Below are 20852 nucleotides of genomic sequence, written 5' to 3' on the forward strand. Positions count from 1 at the left end.
GACATTGCTATTGGGGAGGCACTGTAGGGGTCTTTCTATTACAGGATATATTAGGGGACACTATACAGGGATTATTACCTGGAGCACAATATAGGGTGTAATTATTACTGGGGGCACTCTAGGGGACATTATAATTGTTGTAGACACTATAAGGATCTTTGGGATAGTTTATCAAACTGGTGTAAAATAGAACTGGCTTAGTTGCCCATAGCAACCAATCAGATCTCACCTTTCACTTTTGACATCTCGTTGAGAGCTCACTAGTATTCCCTTTATAAGATGCACTGCATCTTATAAAGAGAAAAGCAATGAGCGCTTCCGTCAATACAGATGGAAGTGCTCATTGCTTTTCTCTTTATAAGATGCAGTGCATCCTATAAAGGGAATACTAGTGAGCTCTTCCATAATGGAAGCGCTCACGAGTCTGCAGGAGGAGGGGGAGAGAAGCGCCGTACAGTACTTACCCCTCCTCCTGCTCGCTCTTCTCAGGACGTACAGAGCGCATTCTGACCTGACGCTGCAGGAGGTCAGGTGACTGCAGTGCGGGCCCTGAGAAGAGAAGACAGCCAGAACAGGGAGAGTGGCGGCAGGAGAGGTAAGTTACTTTATTATTTTACAGTCTGATCTGAGGTCTGATATGGAGGTCTAATGGGGGGTCTTGAGAGGTCTAATGGGGGTCTGGAGTGGTCTATGGGGGGTCAGGAGGTCTGACTGCGGGATCTAGAGGTCTAATGGGGATCTGATTGGGGGTCTGGAGGACTGACTGGGGGGTCTAGAGGTCTAATGGGGGACTTATTGGGGGTCTGTAGGTCTGACTGGGGGGTCTGGAGGTCTAGGAGTCTGGAGGTCTAGAGGTCTGAAATGGGGGTCTGGTCTAAGGTCTGATATGTGGGTCTGGAGGTCTAATGGGGGTCTTATATGGGGGTCTTATCTGAGGTCTGATATTGGGCGTCTGATGTGTGGTTTAAATCTGGGGTCTTATATGGGGTCTGACATAGATGTCTAAAGGGGGTTAGGTCTGAGATGGGGAATCTCATTTAGGGTTTTATATGGGGTCTCATCTGAAAGGAAGGTGTTTTATTTTTTATTACTAGCGCACAATATAAAAAGAGGGGTTCTGTGTGGTACCAGTATTTTCAGGGGGATTTTCTGCAGGAAAGTATTGGGGAGCACAGTGGACACAGTATTGGGGGTGGCTGGATGGGGTGTTCAGAAGGTGGAGGATGATGGAAAAGTAGGAAAGTAAGATGTCTGTTTGTTAAACACTGCAGAGACGAGGTGCGGCTGAAAGAAGTCACCATGGCGGTCTGGTCTAACAGGAGAAGAAGAGGAAAGAGAATGTCTACATCAGAGAAGTCACTGGATGTAAGAGGTACATATGTGGGGCTGTATTATACTGTATGTTCTGTAGCGCTGTATGTAATGTATTCCAAGTATGTCTTTAAAGGGGTTGTCCACTTTTTGTTTTGTATGAGCGCTGCCTTCTCTGCTCTGTTTACCTGCTCACCACTGCAAATGCTACGACGAGCAGGTGAACAGAGCAGAGAAAGCAACTCTCATATGAGCTCTGCCCTCCCTTCTAACAGCTGGGGGCACAGAGGGCATTACTACTGTGAAGGAGGCACAAAGCCAGAGGGCATTACTACAATGAAGAGGGCACAGTGGGCATTATTACTGTGAAGGGGGCACAGTGGCCATTATTACTGTGAAGGGGCAAAATGGGCATTAATACTATGAAGGGGGCACAGTGGGCATTATTACTATAAAGGGGGTACAATGGGGATTATTATTATGAAGTGGACACAATGGGGATTATTACTGTGAGGGGGGCACAATGTGGGCATAACTACTGTGAGGGGGCACACATCTGTATAAAACTACTGTGAAGGTTGTACAATAAGGGCAATACTACTGTGAGGGGGTACAATTTTGGGGGGGGGGGGGGGAGAAAGTACCCGCCCGGGAGCCAAATACCCTAGGCACGCCACTGCTGTCTATCCAGTTCAGCCTGTTATCCTGCAAGTTGATTCAAAGGAGAGCTAAAAAAAAAACTGTGAGGTAGAAGCCAATTTTCCCCAGTTAAGGGAAAAAAATTCCTTCCTGACTCCGATCAGGCATCAGAATAACTCCCTGGATCAATGACCCCTCTCTAGTAGCTATAACCTGTAATATTATTACCCTCCAGAAATACAGTACAGACCAAAAGTTTGGACACACCTTCTCATTCAAAGAGTTTTCTTTATTTTCATGACTATGAAGGCATCAAAACTATGAATTAACACATGTGGAATTATATACATAACAAACAAGTGTGAAATAACTGAAAATATGTCATATTCTAGGTTCTTCAAAGTAGCCACCTTTTGCTTTAATTACTGCTTTGCACTCTCTTGGCATTCTCTTGATGAGCTTCAAGAGGTAGTCCCCTGAAATGGTCTTCCAACAGTCTTGAAGGAGTTCCCAGAGATGCTTAGCACTTGTTGGCCCTTTTGCCTTCACTCTGCGGTCCAGCTCACCCCAAACCATCTCGATTGGGTTCAGATCTGGTGACTGTGGAGGCCAGGTCATCTGGCGCAGCACCCCATCACTCTCCTTCATGGTCAAATAGCCCTTACTTTCAAAGTTTTCCCAATTTTTCGGCTGACTGACTTACCTTCATTTCTTAAAGGAATGATGGCCACTCGTTTTTCTTTACTTAGCTGCTTTTTTCTTGCCATAATACAAATTCTAACAGTCTATTCAGTAGGACTATCAGCTGTGTATCCACCTGACTTCTCCTCAACGCAACTGATGGCCCCAACCCCATTTATAAGGCAAGAAATCCCACTTATTAAACCTGACAGGGCACACCTGTGAAGTGAAAACCATTTCAGGGCACTACCTCTTGAAGCTCATCAAGAGAATGCCAAGAGTGTGCAAAGCAGTAATCAAAGAAAAAGGTGGCTACTTTGATGAACCTAGAATATGACATATTTTCAGTTGTTTCACACTTGTTTGTTATGTATATAATTCCACATGTGTTAATTCATAGTTTTGATGCCTTCAGTGTGAATCTACAATTTTCATAGTCATGAAAATAAAGAAAACTCTTTGAATGAGAAGGTGTGTCCAAACTTTTGGTCTGTACTGTACATCCAGGCCCCTCTTGAACTCTTTTAGTAAACTCACCATCACCACCTCCTCGGGCAGAGAGCTCCATAGTCTCACTGCTCTTACCATAAAGAATCCTCTTCTATGTTTGTGTACAAACCTTCTTTCCTCCAGACACAGAGGATGTCCCCTCGTCACAGTCACAGTCCTGGGGATAAATAGATGATGGGAGAAATCCCTGTACTGACCCCTGATATATTTATACATAGCTATTAGATCTCCCCTCAGTTGTCTTTTTTCTAAAGTGAATAACCCTGATATGGCGTTATTTGATTATTTTCATTGAGGTACTCCAAGATAGCATCTATTAGAAAACCTTCAAACAGTTTACCCACGACAGATGTTAAACTTACCGGCCTATAGTTTCCTGGCTCTCTTTTTGGACCCTTTTTGAATATTTCGCACTACATTTGCAATGCGCCAATCATGTGGAACACTCCCTGTCAGTATAGAGTCCTTAAATATCAGAAATAAGGGTCTGGCTATGACATTACTTAATTCTCTTAGGATACGGGGTCTGTATGCCATCTGGTCCTGACGATTTGTCTATTTTAAAGGGTTTCTATCACTTCGTTTCACCTATTTAGCTTTCAGACACTAGCGATCCGCTAGTGTCTGCTTTATCTAACCATCCTAATATAAGAGCTTATTGTCCTGCCGTTTAGCTAAAAAAAGAACTTATATAGATATGCAAATGAGCCTCTAGGTGCTATGGGGGCGTGATTAGCACCTAGAGGCTCCGTCTACCTTAACAAACTGCCGCCGCCCAGCGCGTCCCTCCAGCCCGCCCATCTCCTCCGGAATGCGATGCTCCTCGTATTCGGCGCATGCGCAGTGAATGTCTGAGCGCTTCCCTGCTCAGACATCTCCACTGCGCCTGCGCCGATGACGTCATAGTGCTCCGAGGAACAGGCGCAGTGGAGATGTCTGAGCAGGGAAGCGGTCAGACATTCACTGCGCATGCGCCAAATACAGACGCGCACACGGAGGATCGCATTCCGGAGGAGATGGGCGGGCTGGAGGGACGTGCTGGGCGGCGGCAGTTTGTTAAGGTAGACGGAGCCTCTAGGTGCTAATCACGCCCCCATAGCACCTAGAGGCTCATTTGCATATCTATATAAGTTATTTTTTTAGCTAAACGGCAGGACAATAAGCTCTTATATTAGGATGGTTAGATAGAGCAGACACTAGCGGATCGCTAGTGTCTGAAAGCTAAATAGGTGAAACGAAGTGATAGAAACCCTTTAATCTTTTTAAGACGCCTCTGTACTTCTTCCTGGGTCAGACAGGGCACTTTTAATGTGGAATTTACTTTTACATTCTGCATTTCATCTGACAGTTTATTTTCCTCAGTAAATACAGTAGAGAAAAAAATATTTAATAGCTTTGCTTTCTCCTCGTCGCTCTCTGCAACTCCCCCCTCATTACTCTGTAGATGGCAGACACCTTCAGATTTATACTTTTTACTATTTATATCCTTGTAGAACATTTTAGGGTTAGTTTTACTCTCTTTGGCAATTAATCTCTCGGTCTCTAGTTTGGCTGCTTTTATTTGTTTTTTACATATTCAATTTTTTTCCTTATAGTTTTTCAGTGCTTCCTCGCTACCCTCCTGTTTTTTTTCTTGTTCCTTAACCTTTTATTCCTATAAAAGGTATGTACTTCTCACAATTAGATTTTAGGATGCTTTTAAAAATATCCCATTTAGTGGATGTATTTTTATTTTTGAGGACTTTGTCCCAGTTAGTTAGGCCTATGGCCTCTCTTAGTTGGCTAAATTTAGCTTTTTTGAAGTTTGGTATTTATGTTCCTCCCTGAAGAAATACTCTTTTGAATGAAAATTTGACTATTTCCCAGATATCCCCCAACCTGCACATCTGTTGTTCTGTCAGGTCTATTGGTTAATACTAAGTCCAGTATTGCCGTCCCTCTAGTCGGGTCCTGAACCAGTTGGGAAAGGTAATTGTCTTTGGTTATTGCCAAGAACCTGTTTCCTTTATGAGATGTACAGGTTTCAGTTTCCCAGTCTATATCTGGGTAGTTGAAGACCCCCATAATAACCACCTCATTATGATTTGCTGCCTCGTCTATCTCGTTTAGTAGTAGATTTTCTGTGGACTCTGGTATATTAGGTGGTTTATAGTAAACTCCTATTAGTAATTTATTGTTGTTTTTAGCTTCTTGTATCTCTACCCATAGTGACTCCACATGTTCATGTCCCTCACTTATATCTTCACGGAGTGTGGGCTTTAGACAAGACTTTACATAAAGGCAGACCCCTCCCCCTCTCTGGTTTTGACAATTCTTTCTAAACAGACTGTAACCTTGTACATTAACCGCCCAGTCATAGCTATCATCCAGCCATGTCTCAGTTATTCCCACTGTCATAGCTATCATCCAGCCATGTCTCAGTTATTCCCACTATGTCATAGTTCTCCTCACACATCACTAATTCCAGTTCACCAGTTTTATTAGTCAGGCTTCTGGCATTAGTATACATACATTTGAGAGGTTTATGTATATTTTTTACCCTACACCTTTCCTTCTGAACTGTTCTAGTCCCTCCTTCCATTCCTCCCACAGTCACATTACCTTGACCCCGGTCTCTATCTGCACTATCTTCCCCTCTTATAATGTAATTACCCTCCCCCCCAGTCCCTAGTTTAAACACTCCTCCAACCTTCTAGCCATCTTCTCCCCCAACACAGCTGCCCCTTCCCCATTGAGATGCATCCCATCCCTACGATAGAGCTTGTAGCCGATAGAGAAGTCGGCCCAGTTCTCCAGGAGCCCAAACCCCTCCTTCCTACACCAGTTCTTCAGCCACTTGTTAACCTCCCTAATCTCCCGCTGTCTTTCTTGTGTGGCTCGTGGTACAGGTAGTATTTTGAAAAACACTACCTTTGAGGTCCTTGCCCTAAGCTTGTGACCTAAATCCCTAAAGTCATTTTTTACACTCCACCTACCTTTAACTTTGTCATTGGTTGCAATATGGACCATGACCACTGGATCTTCTCCAGCCCCTGCCAGTAATCTGTCAACCTGATCTGCGATGTGTCGAACTCTAGCGCCAGGAAGACAGCACACTGTTCGGCGATCACGGTCTTTGTGACAGATTTCCCTATCTGTTCCCCTAATAATTGAGTCTCCCACTACCAGCACCTGTCTGGCCTGCCCTGCTCTCCTGGTCCCCTGCTTACCGGAGCTGACATTCCCCTGACTGGCAGACGAAGTGTCCGGCTGCGGCAGTGCTGTCCCCGGACTGACATCCCCCTCATCTGCCAACCGTGCAAACTTGTTGGGGTGTGACAGATTAGAGCTAGCCTCCCTGGCACTCTTCCCTCTACCCCACTTTCTATCTGTTATCCAGCTAGCTACCTCACTTTCCTGAGCCTCCTCGCTACCACCCTCCTCCACATCTACCCCATAGAGTGCTTCCAAATTGTCAATGCTTCTCAGTGTTGAAACTCGCCCGGTTAGATACTCTATGAACGAAAAAAAGTACAAAATCAAATGAAAACTGCACATCTTCAGATGAAACCCTGATGAAGACGTTGCTGTGAATCAATTCTGACCTATAGATAAAACAGAACTACAAGGTAAGTACCATGCTGTTAGGTAGACCTACCCATATCTAGTCCTCCACTACAGAGCCAACTACTACAGGGTCCTGTCTACACAGGATGTCAGCGAGCATGAAAATCCAATCACACCACTATTAGATCAGTGGGGGTCCTACCGCTGGGACCCCTAACGATCACAAGAATGGGGGGCCCGTACCCTGCAGCTTCCTTGAAATGACCGGGGCAGCCTGTCACACATGTGTGCGGCCACTCCATCCATTTCTCTGGAAGTTCTGGAGATAGCCATGTACTGTATAGCGCTCCACAGGGGTGCACCACCAATGAGGCCAGGTGAGGCGACCGCCTGAGGCAGCACCAGGTATGGGCAAGAGGGGGCAGCGGAAAGGCCATGGGCAATGAGCGCTTTCATTGTGGCAAAGGGGTTAGGTTAAGAAATTGGCATGGGGGGCGGGGCCCCGTTTCAGTTTTCGCCTCAGGCAGCAGAAAGGCTAGGTGCACCCCTGGTGCTCCACTATCTCTGGAACGCCCATAGAAATGAATAGAGCAGCTGGTTGCACTTACTCTGGTCATTTCAGGGGTGTGGTGACGTCATATGTCACCATGCGAGAGATTTTGCGCATGGCTGCGACAGCCTCTTCACACGCAACTGGATAAGGTGGGTATGTATTATTTTTTGTTTTTTCACCATTCAGGGAAAATTGATTCGCTACCACGAAGCACGAAGAAATTCGGCTTTGCGGCTAATCAAATTTGTCCTGAAATTTTGGGTTAAAGTCAATTTGTTCGGCTTCGATTCGCTCAATTCTAATAATAATGTCTGTAAAGCGCTGCAGAATATGTCAGCGCTATAGTAAAATAATTTTAAAATACCATATAGTGGTCATATGACATCACCATATATTTCCCACACAATTCTGCCATACAACACCTAAATAATACCTCTATACAGTATTCAAATAAAACTGCCATTTAGTAGCCACATATCACTGCCATGTATCTTTCACTTGAACGGGAGCTAAGCTGCAGAAAGTACACAGTGGACGGAGCCTTCTATCCTCTATACAGTCCTTGGTGGCAGCAGCTGCCCAAAACAGCTGAGTTAGACCCTCGCCAATCTGAGGCTGATGACCGACAGACCCAGAAAACCCCTTTAACCGTCCCGACACTTTAATATTTCACCACCCTGTTAACTATGGTTTCCCAGCCTCTCCCTAGAGGCATTTCATGTCACCACTAGAAATATAATTACAGGTTCTTCTCAGAAAATTAGCATATTGTGATAAAGTTCATTATTTTCTGTAATGTACTGATAAACATTAGACTCATATATTTTAGATTCATTACACACAACTGAAGTAGTTCAAGCCTTTTCTTGTTTTAATATTGATGATTTTGGCATACAGCTCATGAAAACCCAAAATTCCTATCTCAAAAAATTTGCATATCATGAAAAGGTTCTCTAAACGAGCTATTAACCTAATCAACTAATTAACTCTAAACACCTGCAAAAGATTCCTGAGGTTTTTAAAAACTCCCATAGCCCTGCGACCCTCCCAGGCGTCGCTGCGTCCCCCAACTCCAGGCTATCTCCCAGCCTTGTGGTCCCTCAGCCTTGCCCAGCTGCGACCACACAGACAGGGCCTCCAGGCCTCGGTCTACAGGTAACACACTACCCCCTTGCTGACACTCTGGGACGTGCTTTATGCCAGCCTGATTACCTCCAGCTGGTCTCACCTGTGGTGGAACAGGGGTGTGGACCGCACTATCCACCCCTTCCTTGCCTCCATCATGCGTGAGACCTGTCACTGTCTCACAATACATTAACGGATGCCGCAGACAGATGCCATCACTATGGAAATCCATTGTAAATAAAATAAATACTTTTTTTGCAGAACTCTGCAGGATGGGAAAGCGTAGTGTACCACGTTTTTCCCATCCTGCAAAGTTCAGCAAAAAAAAAAAAAACATGTAGGCCTGACTGACATAGAAGAAGCTGAACAGACTCCACCGACTGTGATGGGAGTGTAGGCAGATATATTATGTATTTGAATTACTGCAACTTTCGTACTCTTCCTCGGGTAAAAATACTCTTCAAAAATGGTCAGAGGAGTATTTTTACTCTTCTGGAAAAACCGTAGTGTGACCTCTGTAGAGATGAGCGTTTCCACAATGGAAGCGCTCATTCCTCATGGCCCTTCCTCTGCCCCCCTTTAGCGCTCATTCCTCATGGCCCTTCCTCTGCCCCCCTTTAGCGCTCATTCCTCATGGCCCTTCCTCTGCCCCCCTTTAGCGCTCATTCCTCATGGCCCTTCCTCTGCCCCCCTTTAGCGCTCATTCCTCATGGCCTTTCCTCTACCCCCCTTTAGCGCTCATTCCTCATGGCCCTTCCTCTGCCCCCCTTTAGCGCTCATTCCTCATGGCCCTTCCTCTGCCCCCCTTTAGCGCTCATTCCTCATGGCCTTTCCTCTACCCCCCTTTTGCCCCTACCCGCTGCTGCCTGAGGCGGTCGCCTCACCTGGCCTCATTGGTGGTGCACACCTGCACTCGTGCTCCCCATTATCCGCCATTCATTTTTCTATACAGTACATAGTATGTCTGTTTGAAGTTTACGCCTCTAAATAAATTTGGCGCATCTTTTTCTTGTCTTTGTGCCTAAAAAGCAAATCTTTGATTGTTATGAACAGGAGGAGATTTGTGCCATAATTCATGGCAATTTCTGGTTATTTCTGGTAAATGTTGGTCTGTAGAGACCACACCTCCTACTGCTAAGCCACACCCAAGAGAAGGGCGGAAACTGCTAATATTCATGCAAACGCCCCAAGAATTATTTTGTCATTTTGTAAAAATGTACCTAGGTTTTCATATAGTGTGTGTTTCGTTTTTCCCACCATTTTTAAGACCTGTGCTTGTTGTTAGTGAATAGGGAACATTCCTGCGTACATCTATAGGCTGAAAATCCTGTCTTGACTCCTCACAGCTGAGGGTTCGTTACAGTTGTATTCTGCCGAGATATACAGACTGGACTCCAGACTGATACAATGTATCCATGCAGATAAAATGTAACAAACTATCCAGGCTGGATACATTTGTAACAAACCCTCAGCTGTGAATATTTTAGGTCTAAGGGTACTTTCACACTTGCGTTAAACATTTTCGGCACTGAGTTCCGTCTTAGGGGCTCAATACCGGAAAAAAATTATCATTTTTATCCTAATTCATTCTGAATGGAGAGAAATCCGTTCAGGATGCATCAGGATGTCTTCAGTTCAGTCACTGTATGGTTTTTGGACGGAGAAAATACCGCAGCATGCTGCGGTATTTTCTCCGTGCAAAAAATTCCGGAACACTTGCCATTATTTTATATTGAAATGCATTAATACCAGATCCGGCCCCAAGTGTTCCAGAAAAACGGATCAGTTTTTGCGGTCTGCGCATGCGCAGACCTTTAAAAATGTGAAAAAGATAAATACCGGATACGTTTTTCCAGATTAAAACCGGACAGACGGATCCGGTATTGCAATGCATTTGTCAGACAGATCCGGATCCGTCTACAAATCACATCCGTTTGCATACAGATTGACGGAATCAGGCAACTCAAGTGTGAAAGTACCCTAAAACCGTTTTTTCAGGTAGGTCCACGTGAACTAAACACGTCAGCAGCGCAAATCTAACAATTGCCCTCAAATAATCCAGTGCAGGCGAAATGAACACGAAGGGGGAGATTTATCAAAACTGGTGCAAAGGAAAAGTGGCCTAGTCACCCATAGCAACCAATCAGATTGATCCTTTCTAGTGTTGAGCGAGTCGAACTCCACAAAGTGGACTTTTTTTAGGGAAAATTCTGATTTGCCGCGAAGCCGAATTTCCTCGTGTTTTATAGTAGAGAATTGATTTTCCCTGAATGCCAGTGAAAAATTAAAAAAATCATACTTACATCATCCGTTTGTGGGCGAAGAGCCGTCCGCCACCATCTTGATTGAAGGTCTCACATGAAATCCCGCGTGCAGTGACGTATGACATCACCGCGCCGCCCGACATGATTACGTCATGACGGGCTGCACGACATTTCCCACTAGATATTCAATCAAGATGGCGGCGGCGGACTCTTTGCGATCAAATGGATGAGGCAGGATTTTTTTTAACGTTACTATGTAATACTGCTGTCAGATGCCGCGATCAGCTATGAACGCGGCATCTGAGGGGTACAATGACGGAGGGACCGTGCAGTTGCCGCTCTCTGTCCTTGCACCCACTACTTACAAGGAAACGCGCTTCATGACGAAGTACATTTTTTTGTAAAATTTGGCGAAGCAGCCGAATTGAATTTTTGAATGCTTCGCTCATCACTAAACGAAAGGTGTAATCTGATTGGTTGCTGTTGGCGAATAAACCAGTTTCCCTTTACAAGCAGGGCGCAGCAATCTGACATCTGGAATATGTGAGGCCTATTGGGATTTTCACATTAAATGCTCCTGAAAGAAGATGCTTGCTTGCTTGCTGTCAGTGAATAGGAACATAGAAATCCATCCTGAACAGATGCTTGTCACAGCTGAGGGTCTGTTGCGCTTGTATTCTGGCCAGTGGCGTACCGCCAATTTAAGCACACCGCGCAGCTGGGGGTGCCCGGAGCGCATGGTAGGCCCAGCCCACTACATCTGCGGGCTCAGTCAGTTTATAGTACATAACTGCTGTAAAGTTATCCTTATCTTGCTTCCCCTATGCTCAGTCAGGGCCTCCCTCCGAACGTGCGCAGGTTATAGTCTCAGGGCCCTTTAAGATGATATAACTCACGTACCAGGTGAGGAATGCCAGAGGGGGATAATGTCTCTATGTAATGTCAACGGTGTCTACTACCTTGGTACGGCTGGACTCCTGGATCCTGGCTCACTTGCAATAAATTGAGTGTTGTTAGTAGGAGTAACTGAGGAACTTTGATAATAAGGAATGAGATCCAGACTGGTGATATAATCCAACTTGTCTTTACTTAATGCAGCTTGAATCCATATGAGTACAGCAATAGTCTTGGGTCCCAGCAGGTATTGGCAATATGTGGCAGGAATCAATATATCTATTCTGCTTCTTAACATATGCCTAGAGAATCTGGCAGGTATCTGTCTTCTGCTCTGTCTGTCTGCTTGGTGTGGGCCTGACTAGCTGAGGAGGAATTTGGCTTCTCCTGGTCTTTGGATAAACACTCACAGTTCTGCTCGCAGGGTATATTTCGTCCTGGAGGTGCTGCTTGCTTGTCCACCAGCACTGAGGCTGAAGGCTCAGTCTGGGAAGAGGGATCTTTGGCCTCAGCTGAGGCTGGATCCTAGGTTGGGATCCATATGTCTGGGAGCTCCTACCAACACAGCCTACCCCAAGCAGGGGGGCTGGTACACTAACTAGAACTTTCCTTCCTCCCCATGAGACAGGACATGGGCCAGCCCACTTCTGCTCAAAGAGGGGGGGGGGGGGGGGGGGAGCTGGACTGGAATGAACTATTCCAGTCCAGCAATACTAAACTGGATAAGGTCCTGCTAAACATATAAACATATTGCTGCCACCTGCTGGTGTACATGGAGATTACAGCATAATATATAACACAGGCCTGGAAAATGCACATAATTGAGAATGCAGTGTTAGATTACACAAGATGACAATATACATACAACTAACATGTTGTAGCCGGGAGAAAGAGTTTAGTGACATACACATCCCCCCATTGCGCGAATGAAAACATCCGGCGATGTGGGGGGCAGTCAATAGCAGGCCACGATGGGAACGAGCCGCCCTAGCATCGCGGGTGACGCCAGGAAGGCTAATTTTCTTTGCGGCCTGTTATTGGCTGCACCCCCTTCCCCCAGGCATAAGTATCACCTGTATGCGGTGCCGGGCATTTTGGGGGGCAGAAAATGGGGTGGAATTGGAAAAAACGCAATTCCTCCACCGTTTTACAGGTTTTGTTCCTATGGCATTCCTTTTGCGGCAAAACTGACCCATTCTCTGGGTCAGAAGGGACACAACGGGGGGGGGGGGGGGGCAGGGGAGGAGCCAGGGCAGTTGGTGGGATGGGCCAGGGGTGGGTAGTTAGGGGGCCCAATGATATCCATGTACGCCCCTGGGGCTAGACATTCCTCTGTGAGAATCGCTCTTTTTATTATGCAATGTTTTCTAGCTTACATTAGCAAACGTCAGGTCTGAGGCTGTCCCAGCTGGCGGGATATCTTTGTCAGGGTGCCAATATTTATGCAACACTTAATGTATCAGTTTTACTGACTTGGCTGAAAACTTCAGAGGCAAATAGTGACATAACCTTTCGTCACAAGTCACATGCCAAGAAGCTACTAACATTATGCAGCCATGCCAAGGCATCTGATACACTGCGACGAACCATTCCGCTGTTCTAAAACCAGTTTCTCCCAGTCTGTAATGAAACCAGTACAGTACTATATAGTTAAGAAACCAGAAATGCCATTCGAATGTAGTAGGGACAGGGCTACGCCAGCACAGATATTTTCTTAGGGGGAAGGGGGACAACAATACCTATGGCACTATAACAATTCAAATAAAAAAATTTTAACAGTGCCATCCACACCATGCCCCCATAACAGTGCCAGCCACACAGTGCCCCCATAACAGTGCCAGCCACACAGTGCCCCCATAACAGTGCCAGCCACACAGTGCACCCATAACAGTGCCAGCCACACTGTGCCCCCATAACAGTGCCAGACACACCATGCCCCATAACAGTGCCAGCCACACAGTGCACCCATAACAGTGCCAGCCACACAGTGCACCCATAACAGTGCCAGCCACACTGTGCCCCAATAACAGTGCCAGACACACCGTGCCCCCATAACAGTGCCAGACACACAGTGCCCCCATAACAGTGCCAGCCACACAGTGCCCCCATAACAGTGCCAGCCACACAGTGCCCCCATAACAGTGCCAGCCACACAGTGCACCCATAACAGTGCCAGCCACACAGTGCACCCATAACAGTGCCAGCCACACTGTGCCCCAATGACAGTGCCATCCACACCGTGCCCCCATAACAGTGCCAGACACACAGTTCCCCATAACAGTACCAGACACACCGTGCCCCCATAACAGTGCCAGCCACACCGTGCCCCCTAACAGTACCAGACACACCGTGCCCCCATAACAGTGCCAGCCACACCATGCCCCCATAACAGTGCTAGCCACACCGTGCCCCCATAACAGTGCCCCCATAACAGTGCCAGACACACAGTTCCCCCATAACAGTGCCAGCCACACAGTGCCCCATAACAGTGCCAGACACACAGTGCCCCATAACAGTGCCAGACACACAGTGCCCCATAACAGTGCCAGACACACAGTGCCCCCATAACATTGCCAGACACACAGTTCCCCCATAACAGTGCTAGACACACATTGCCCCTATAACAGTGCAGCCACACAGTGCCCCTATAACAGTGACAGACATACAGTGCCCCCATAACAGTGCCATCCACACTGTGCCCCAATAACAGTGGCATCCACACCGTGTCCCCATAACAGTGCCATCCACACAGTGTCCCCATAACAGTGCCAGCCACACTGTGCCCCAATAACAGTGCCAGCCACACTGTGCCTGTATGCTACAGTTAATATAAATGATTTAGGGGCAGGGCCGGACATTATCATGTAACTGCAATAATAATCAGCTGCCATCGATGAATAAACCAGAAAATATGACTTTTCTTCATGGTGCACAAATAACCCAGAGGATGGAGCCTGAGATCTGGTGCTGGTATCAGGTGCAGAGCTGCAGTCACCAGGTATCCGTCCCTGGAGAACACTTTGTTGGTGTTTTTTAGCTTCACATAAAAACATATCTGCTTCTTCATATAGGTCTGTCCATGTGGTGAGTACAGGGGTAAACCATGGAGGGTCTGCACTGAGAGTCCACAGGTCAGTGATCTGAAGACAGGGCCAGTTCAGGAGTGTCTGACCCGTGCGGTCACATGAGGTACATCAGATGTCCCTGCTGGAGAAGATGCCACCACTGGCACCTGAGGCTTGTGCCCACCATAAATAATAACATTGTATAGATAATACCTATACGCTGTGTATGTCCTGTATATGGCAGTAATTACTCTGTATTGTGAAGCACAGCTACGTACTTATTGTACTCTATATTGCTGTAATGTATCATAGTGGAGGCACTATATAACGGGTTTTATTAAGGTACTGTAACTGTATATGGTTACTTTCACACTTGCAGTAGCCTTTTCAGTCAGGAGAACAGCCTGCCAGATCCGTGCTACTGCAAGTCCACCGTGCTGCCGAAGTACCTGGAGGTCCGGCCGCAGCACGGCAAGCATACTGAAAGGTGTCCGGAAAAAAACTACAGCACGCTGCGGCTTTCAAGTGTAAAAGTAGCCTAAAAGTGTGATCACTGTATGACGGTATTAATTAAGCAGTATATGCAACTGGCGCCTCCCCCTAAGGCCCTCTATATAATGCGTCCCAGGTGTAGGAAATACCGAGTGGTGTAATGGTGCGTTCCAAATGTCTCTTTATGTGTGTCACGGTGCTCCTACCTGGATACGGCTGGACCCCAGGCTTTGGCTCCGAAGCAATAAATAGGAGGAATAATTGAGGGATAAAATAATAACTTGAGTCCAGACCTTGAGATGAAGTTCAATTGCAGCTTTACTTTGCATAGACGTTCCTCAAAACGGTTTACAGGCTTTGTCTTGGTTCCAGCAGGCTTTAATATACAAACCACAGATTGGCGTGGTATTAAAAAGCAGGAAGTGCTCAACCCCATATGCAGTGGTGCATCTATACCGGGGGGGGGGGGGGGGGGGGGGTTCTGGTTCTGGCCAAGCTGCCAGTTCAGTTGATGTACTGCTCCAAATTAATGTTAAAGTATAGGTATACTGAGAGATCAATACTGAGACAACACACAGCTGGGTTATAACAGGATCTCTGGTTTATTGCGGAACAGTAGACAGTATATAGGATGGAAAGGAGTGGGGGGTGCACGGTGGCGTGTATCTTTTCTATTGGCTATAAACTCTGTATTTTCTGTCACATCAATGACAAGAGGAAGTCCCCCCTCCCCCCTTGCTGGTGGGTGAAGCCGTTACTTCTTCTTTCTTTGAAGCTGCTTGCTTGAGCTGAACGGAAACCGTCTTGTGACACATGATAAAGCAAAGAGCAAGATTCTTGTTATAGGCATTGGCTGGGTACCTGGCCGCCATTTTAACTACAGTATAGTTCTCAACAAGCAAGTGTCCATTTTGTATCAATAGTCCATAACAGTCCCCCCTTGGAAACTTGGTTGTAGACTTTCCCTTACCTAATGAATCCCCTGGCATACCATTCGTATCCTCTTCACCCACAGTGGCGACAACCTATCCCTAATGGATAAGTTCCCGGTTAATCGGACTTGTGGTAATACCTTGGGATTCATCTCCCCTATCTCAGCCAGACATCTTAGTGAGGAGGGGGAGCTGTGTTGCGCAATATTTCCTTCTGTTCTTCCTCATCGTAGAGAAGCATGATAGGTCGTTCATCAGTTTTCTTCATTCTTTTTTAAAAGGCGGGTCACACAAGTAAGAACAAGCCTAATTACTATATATATCACCAATAGTATTAGGGCTACCTGTAATATTCCTTGGACAATTCCCATGGGTTGAGGAAAGAGAAGGTATCGGACCACCATATCAGCTTTATGTGCGTCCAGCCATTTATCCCTTAGATCCGCCATTTTCTCTAGACCCACCTTAACTTGAAAATTACCCTGCGGGTCTATGTAATGGCAACAAGCGGGTCCCACAATCTGGCACATACCTCCATCTTTAGCTGTAACATAATCTAGAACTAATGTGTGTTGGTTGGTGGCAATGATCAACTGGTTTTGCACAATGTTCAAGGTATTCATAAGTCTCATCACTTCCCATATTTGATCATCTAGATAATCAGTTGCCACCACCAAATGATCCCACATCTGCATTATCATGGGATATAAGAAAAGGCTACTAACAATTTTGTTGGAAATGCTCATCTCTACTACATGTGGCTTGCCATTTGGTCTGGGTGTGTTATCTTTGGCCCTACGATACAAGGTGTGTTTAGGTACTGCATTTATGTCAATTTCAGAGTGTGGTACTATAAAGCTGGCAGGAGTAAGCCTGGCGATGGTGCACAGTCCTGTGACATTCTTGGATAACCATTTGTACGCTTTGTGTCCACAAACTAAGTATATGTCTTCTGGAACTGCTACTGCTGTGCCATTGAATAATTGGGTAAATAATTTGGCTAATTGTATCCCTTTCACCAGCTCATATCCTTTTAACTGACCTTAGGTGTTGCTAGCTAATATACCTGTGATAAGATCCTGTACAGTAAGGTTGTTACAGGGTAGGTCTTTTCCGTTCACAGCACCTACACCAATACACTGCACGTGGCTGTCTGTTTTTGAATCATTGCAACCTGAGTGTATGTGTGGACTAAATGTCATACCTTTGGTTTGTACTTGGAGACAATAACAGTGTGTCCAGCTAGGAAAACATGTGACATTAGCCCAGTGTCCCTCTTGCCAGGGGGTAGAGCTATGATCTATCGAGGGTCCTGATCTGTTTATCATGAGCCATGGGGCATCTGCCCGCCCAGCGACAGGTAAGGCCACTTCCCTGTCCTTGTGTTTACTGGATTTAACTTGGTGTATGCTAGTGAGAAAGATGGTAGAATTAGACAAGTCAATCAGTTCAGAAAGTTCCAGGGGTATTGCAAAATAAGGCATACTGGTTGAACTCACGGGACTGTGGGTACAGATCCAATCTCAGAGTGTTTCATTCAACCCCTGGACTAGAATTTGATGGTGCCGTGTCAGTGAATTGTCCCATTCATCACCCAGTGGCGTGAACACTGCTGATATGCCTACAGTCAAAGTCATAAGTAGGTGGACCCTCATGGCTTATTGTTCCAGGGTCGTCGGGACAGCCTTTACTCTTCTACAATGTGAGGCGTGGATCCAGGTAAGCCTCCCTTCGAGTTTCACAGAGGTCGGGGTAGTCAGCAACATCTGGTAAGGCCCCTTGTATCGTGGTTTGAGGGTGCCTCTGATGTGTTTCTTGACCACCACCCACTCTCCAGGTTTGAGAGTGTGGCTTCCCTCTAGGGAGTCAGGATCTGGAATGGAAGAGAAAACTTGTGCACGTATGTTAGACATTTGTTTACTCAGGGCAATCACATATTTTGCAACAGATTCATAATGTATTTGCAATTGCTGTGGGAAGTACTGCCCCATCCTAGGCCCTGTCCCAAACAAAATTTCATATGGAGTCAGTTTGTGTGGAGGCCTAGGGGTGTGTCTAACTGAAAATAGTGCTATTGGCAGGCATTGTACCCAACTGAGCCCTGTCTCCCTAATCATTTTCAGCATCTTGGACTTCAGTACCCCGCTCAGTCGTTTGACTTTGTCGCTGCTTTGGGGTTTGTAGGGTGTGTGATAGGCTAAGTGTGACCCTACCATCTTCCAGACTTCTTGGGTTAATCTAGCAGTGAATGCTGGGCCCTGATCACTTTCAATGACCTCAGGTACTCCGAACCTACAAACAGTTTCCTGCATTAGTTTCTTAGCAGTTGGTGTGGCTGTCTGATTTCGGACGGGGTAGGCTTCTGGCCACCCAGAGAACAAGTCTACCACTACTAGCACATATTGAAACCCTTGGCACATTGGCATCTAGATGTGGTCAATTTGACCGTTGTAACGGGTACTGGGCTTTGGGGAGACATTTGGTTGGTGTAGGCTCAGTTCTTCCCGGGTTGCACTGCGCACAGATGAGGCAAGATTGAATATGCCTCACCAGGACAGGGGTTATCCCTGGGGCCACCCATATTTTGTCTATTAGTTCTTTCATGATGGTCTTAGATTGGTGGGTGGGCCCATGAGCTATTGAAGCTATCAGAGGATAGAGAGCTTTGGGCAGAGATGCTCTCTTTCCTTGGGTCCACAGTCCAGATTCTTTCTCTTCTTGGGCTGACTCTTTTAGCCAATCCAATTTTTCTTGTGGCGTGGCCTGCTTCTGTAACTGGACTAGCAGGTCCCAGGAGACCTCTTTTGATTTCTGTGTTAGGTCTGTTGTGGACTCTGTTGCCATCAAGACTTGTGAGGTCTGTTCCTCTTCCTCTTTCACTGCTACTTGCTTTGCTGCTTGATCAGCTAGGGCTTTTCCTCTGACTTCAGAGGTGTCAGCTCGAGTGTTCTTGTAGATCAATAAAATCTTCAGATTCTCCAGTATACTCCCCCCTTGGAAGAGGGAGAAGAGCAGCAGGATTGAGGATGCGACATCTTTGAATAGTGACATTATCAGGTAGGAGCAGGCTACCTTGCAACCATAGATGACGTTGATTAGTCAGATGCCTAGGTTGTGTTTGTTGGAGAATGGCAGAAATGTCATGTGGTGCTAGGATAGTGAGGGGGTGGCCTAGTACCATATCAGAAGTGGTGTCCAGCAGGGCACTGTCTGCATGTACAGCTCTGGCACAGGAAGGGGCTGCCTTGGCTACTGGGTCCAGTCTCTTTGTATGGTAGGACTTTGGGGTCCTTCAGGGTCACAGTGACTGGTGGGACATTGAGGCATCCGATATCCTGGGGTCCTCTGGCCCAGAGAGTATCGGGGATGAGGTGCAAAATGGTTTGCAGCGAATCCCCTTGCTCATATGAATCAGTGCAGAATTTTATTGTCAGACATCCAGCAGCAGTGGGTGTCACATAATTTGAGCGAAAACCACAAAGACCAAGAAGCAAGACAGTTTCTTATCAGTAAGAGGATCTTGAACTAACACAGCAGAAACTAACATTTCTGTGAAAAGAAAAAAGGTGGGGGTCAACTGATCCCCCCGTAGCTGTCCTGCAATGTGGTGGAATGATCTGCTAATTTAGCTTTTGTCCATTTGTCTGTAAAGCGCTGCGAAATATAGTAGCGCTATATAAGTGCATAAAATAAATAAATTATCAGTGAGCAGTATTCACCGGTCTTATTCTCCACTATACTTTGCAAATCAGACCATGTACATCCATAGGTTTGGTGCAGTTGAGACAATTTCCTGTAAAATGGCACTGGGTGGGTCTCAGGGTCAGGCAGTAAATTCACTATGGTGAATAACTGTTGTGGAGTAAAAGACACATATTTGGGCAGGCCCTGGGGATGTGTTAGTGCCAGGGCTTCCCTAAGGGTTTTGTAATTGCCCCTCTCTAGATCTTGCATGTTTCTTTGCATTGCAGTAATCTGAGACTGGCGGTGTTTGGGTTCTGTGCATCAGGACTACCCCCGTTCCATGGTGCCAATTGGGGAAGGGTGGGAGTCCTTGTGCCCGACACAGATTCTACCGCCTCGTCAGACTGCGTTTGATCGGGCTCTTCTGTCTGACCTCCCACCATTATGGGTGTGGGGGCCATGATCTAACAGGGAGTCATAAAAGTGCCATCCGGGTTTATCATCGGGTACAGCATAGAGATCACCGGGACACTAGGGGTGACATAGGAGTGACGGGGGGGTCCGGACCGAATGATATTAAAGGTCCGTTCATGGGCGCTGGCTGGGGACAAGATGGCGCTGTAGCTAACACGGGAAGTGATGGGACGTGCCAGGGAGTAGTTACCAAGGTGTGGTTTTGTGGGTGGGGAGCCCCACAGGCAAGGCACATATCACGGGAGGAGGGATTCTGTTGACCACATGTTTTGTAGGTCCACCCACCTGCTTTCTTCCCGGCGCCATTATAGGGCGGTGGCAAGTCATGTATCAATGCAACACCAGGTTTACAGAAATATCTCTGTCTTTTCTGATCAAAATTTTGTTCTCCCCCCCGTCTGTTCAAATTCTTTACTACAGTCCAACCATACACGGACCATGTCTGTCAATTTATCATCCTCTAACTTCTCTCTTTTCTCATTCAACAACGTCTGCCACGTAACAGGGCAGTGTGCCACCTTTTGTTATGTTATACAGATGTAGCAGGGTTAGCACTCAAACTCTTAACTCAAATTTCTTAAATCATCATGTTATCTTGAAACAAAAGCCATTGAAAAGCAATTGAAGGTGTTTGCTTCTCTGGTCCGCCACGTACTGTTCGGGTGAACAGTAGCCCTTCGGG

The 20852-nt window shown here is 46.4% G+C and overlaps 1 long non-coding RNA gene across 1 annotated transcript; it reads left to right on the plus strand.

The window, feature by feature from the left end:
• The first annotated feature begins 582 nt into the window (after positions 1–582).
• On the plus strand, positions 583–20448 carry LOC120993558. Its single transcript, XR_005777305.1, has 3 exons — positions 583–595; positions 6878–6882; positions 20172–20448. It is a non-coding gene; the product is annotated as an uncharacterized LOC120993558 (long non-coding RNA).
• The last annotated feature ends 404 nt before the right edge of the window (positions 20449–20852 follow it).

Source organism: Bufo bufo, chromosome 1, assembly GCF_905171765.1.
Source record: "Bufo bufo chromosome 1, aBufBuf1.1, whole genome shotgun sequence".
Classification (NCBI taxonomy): domain Eukaryota; kingdom Metazoa; phylum Chordata; class Amphibia; order Anura; family Bufonidae; genus Bufo; species Bufo bufo.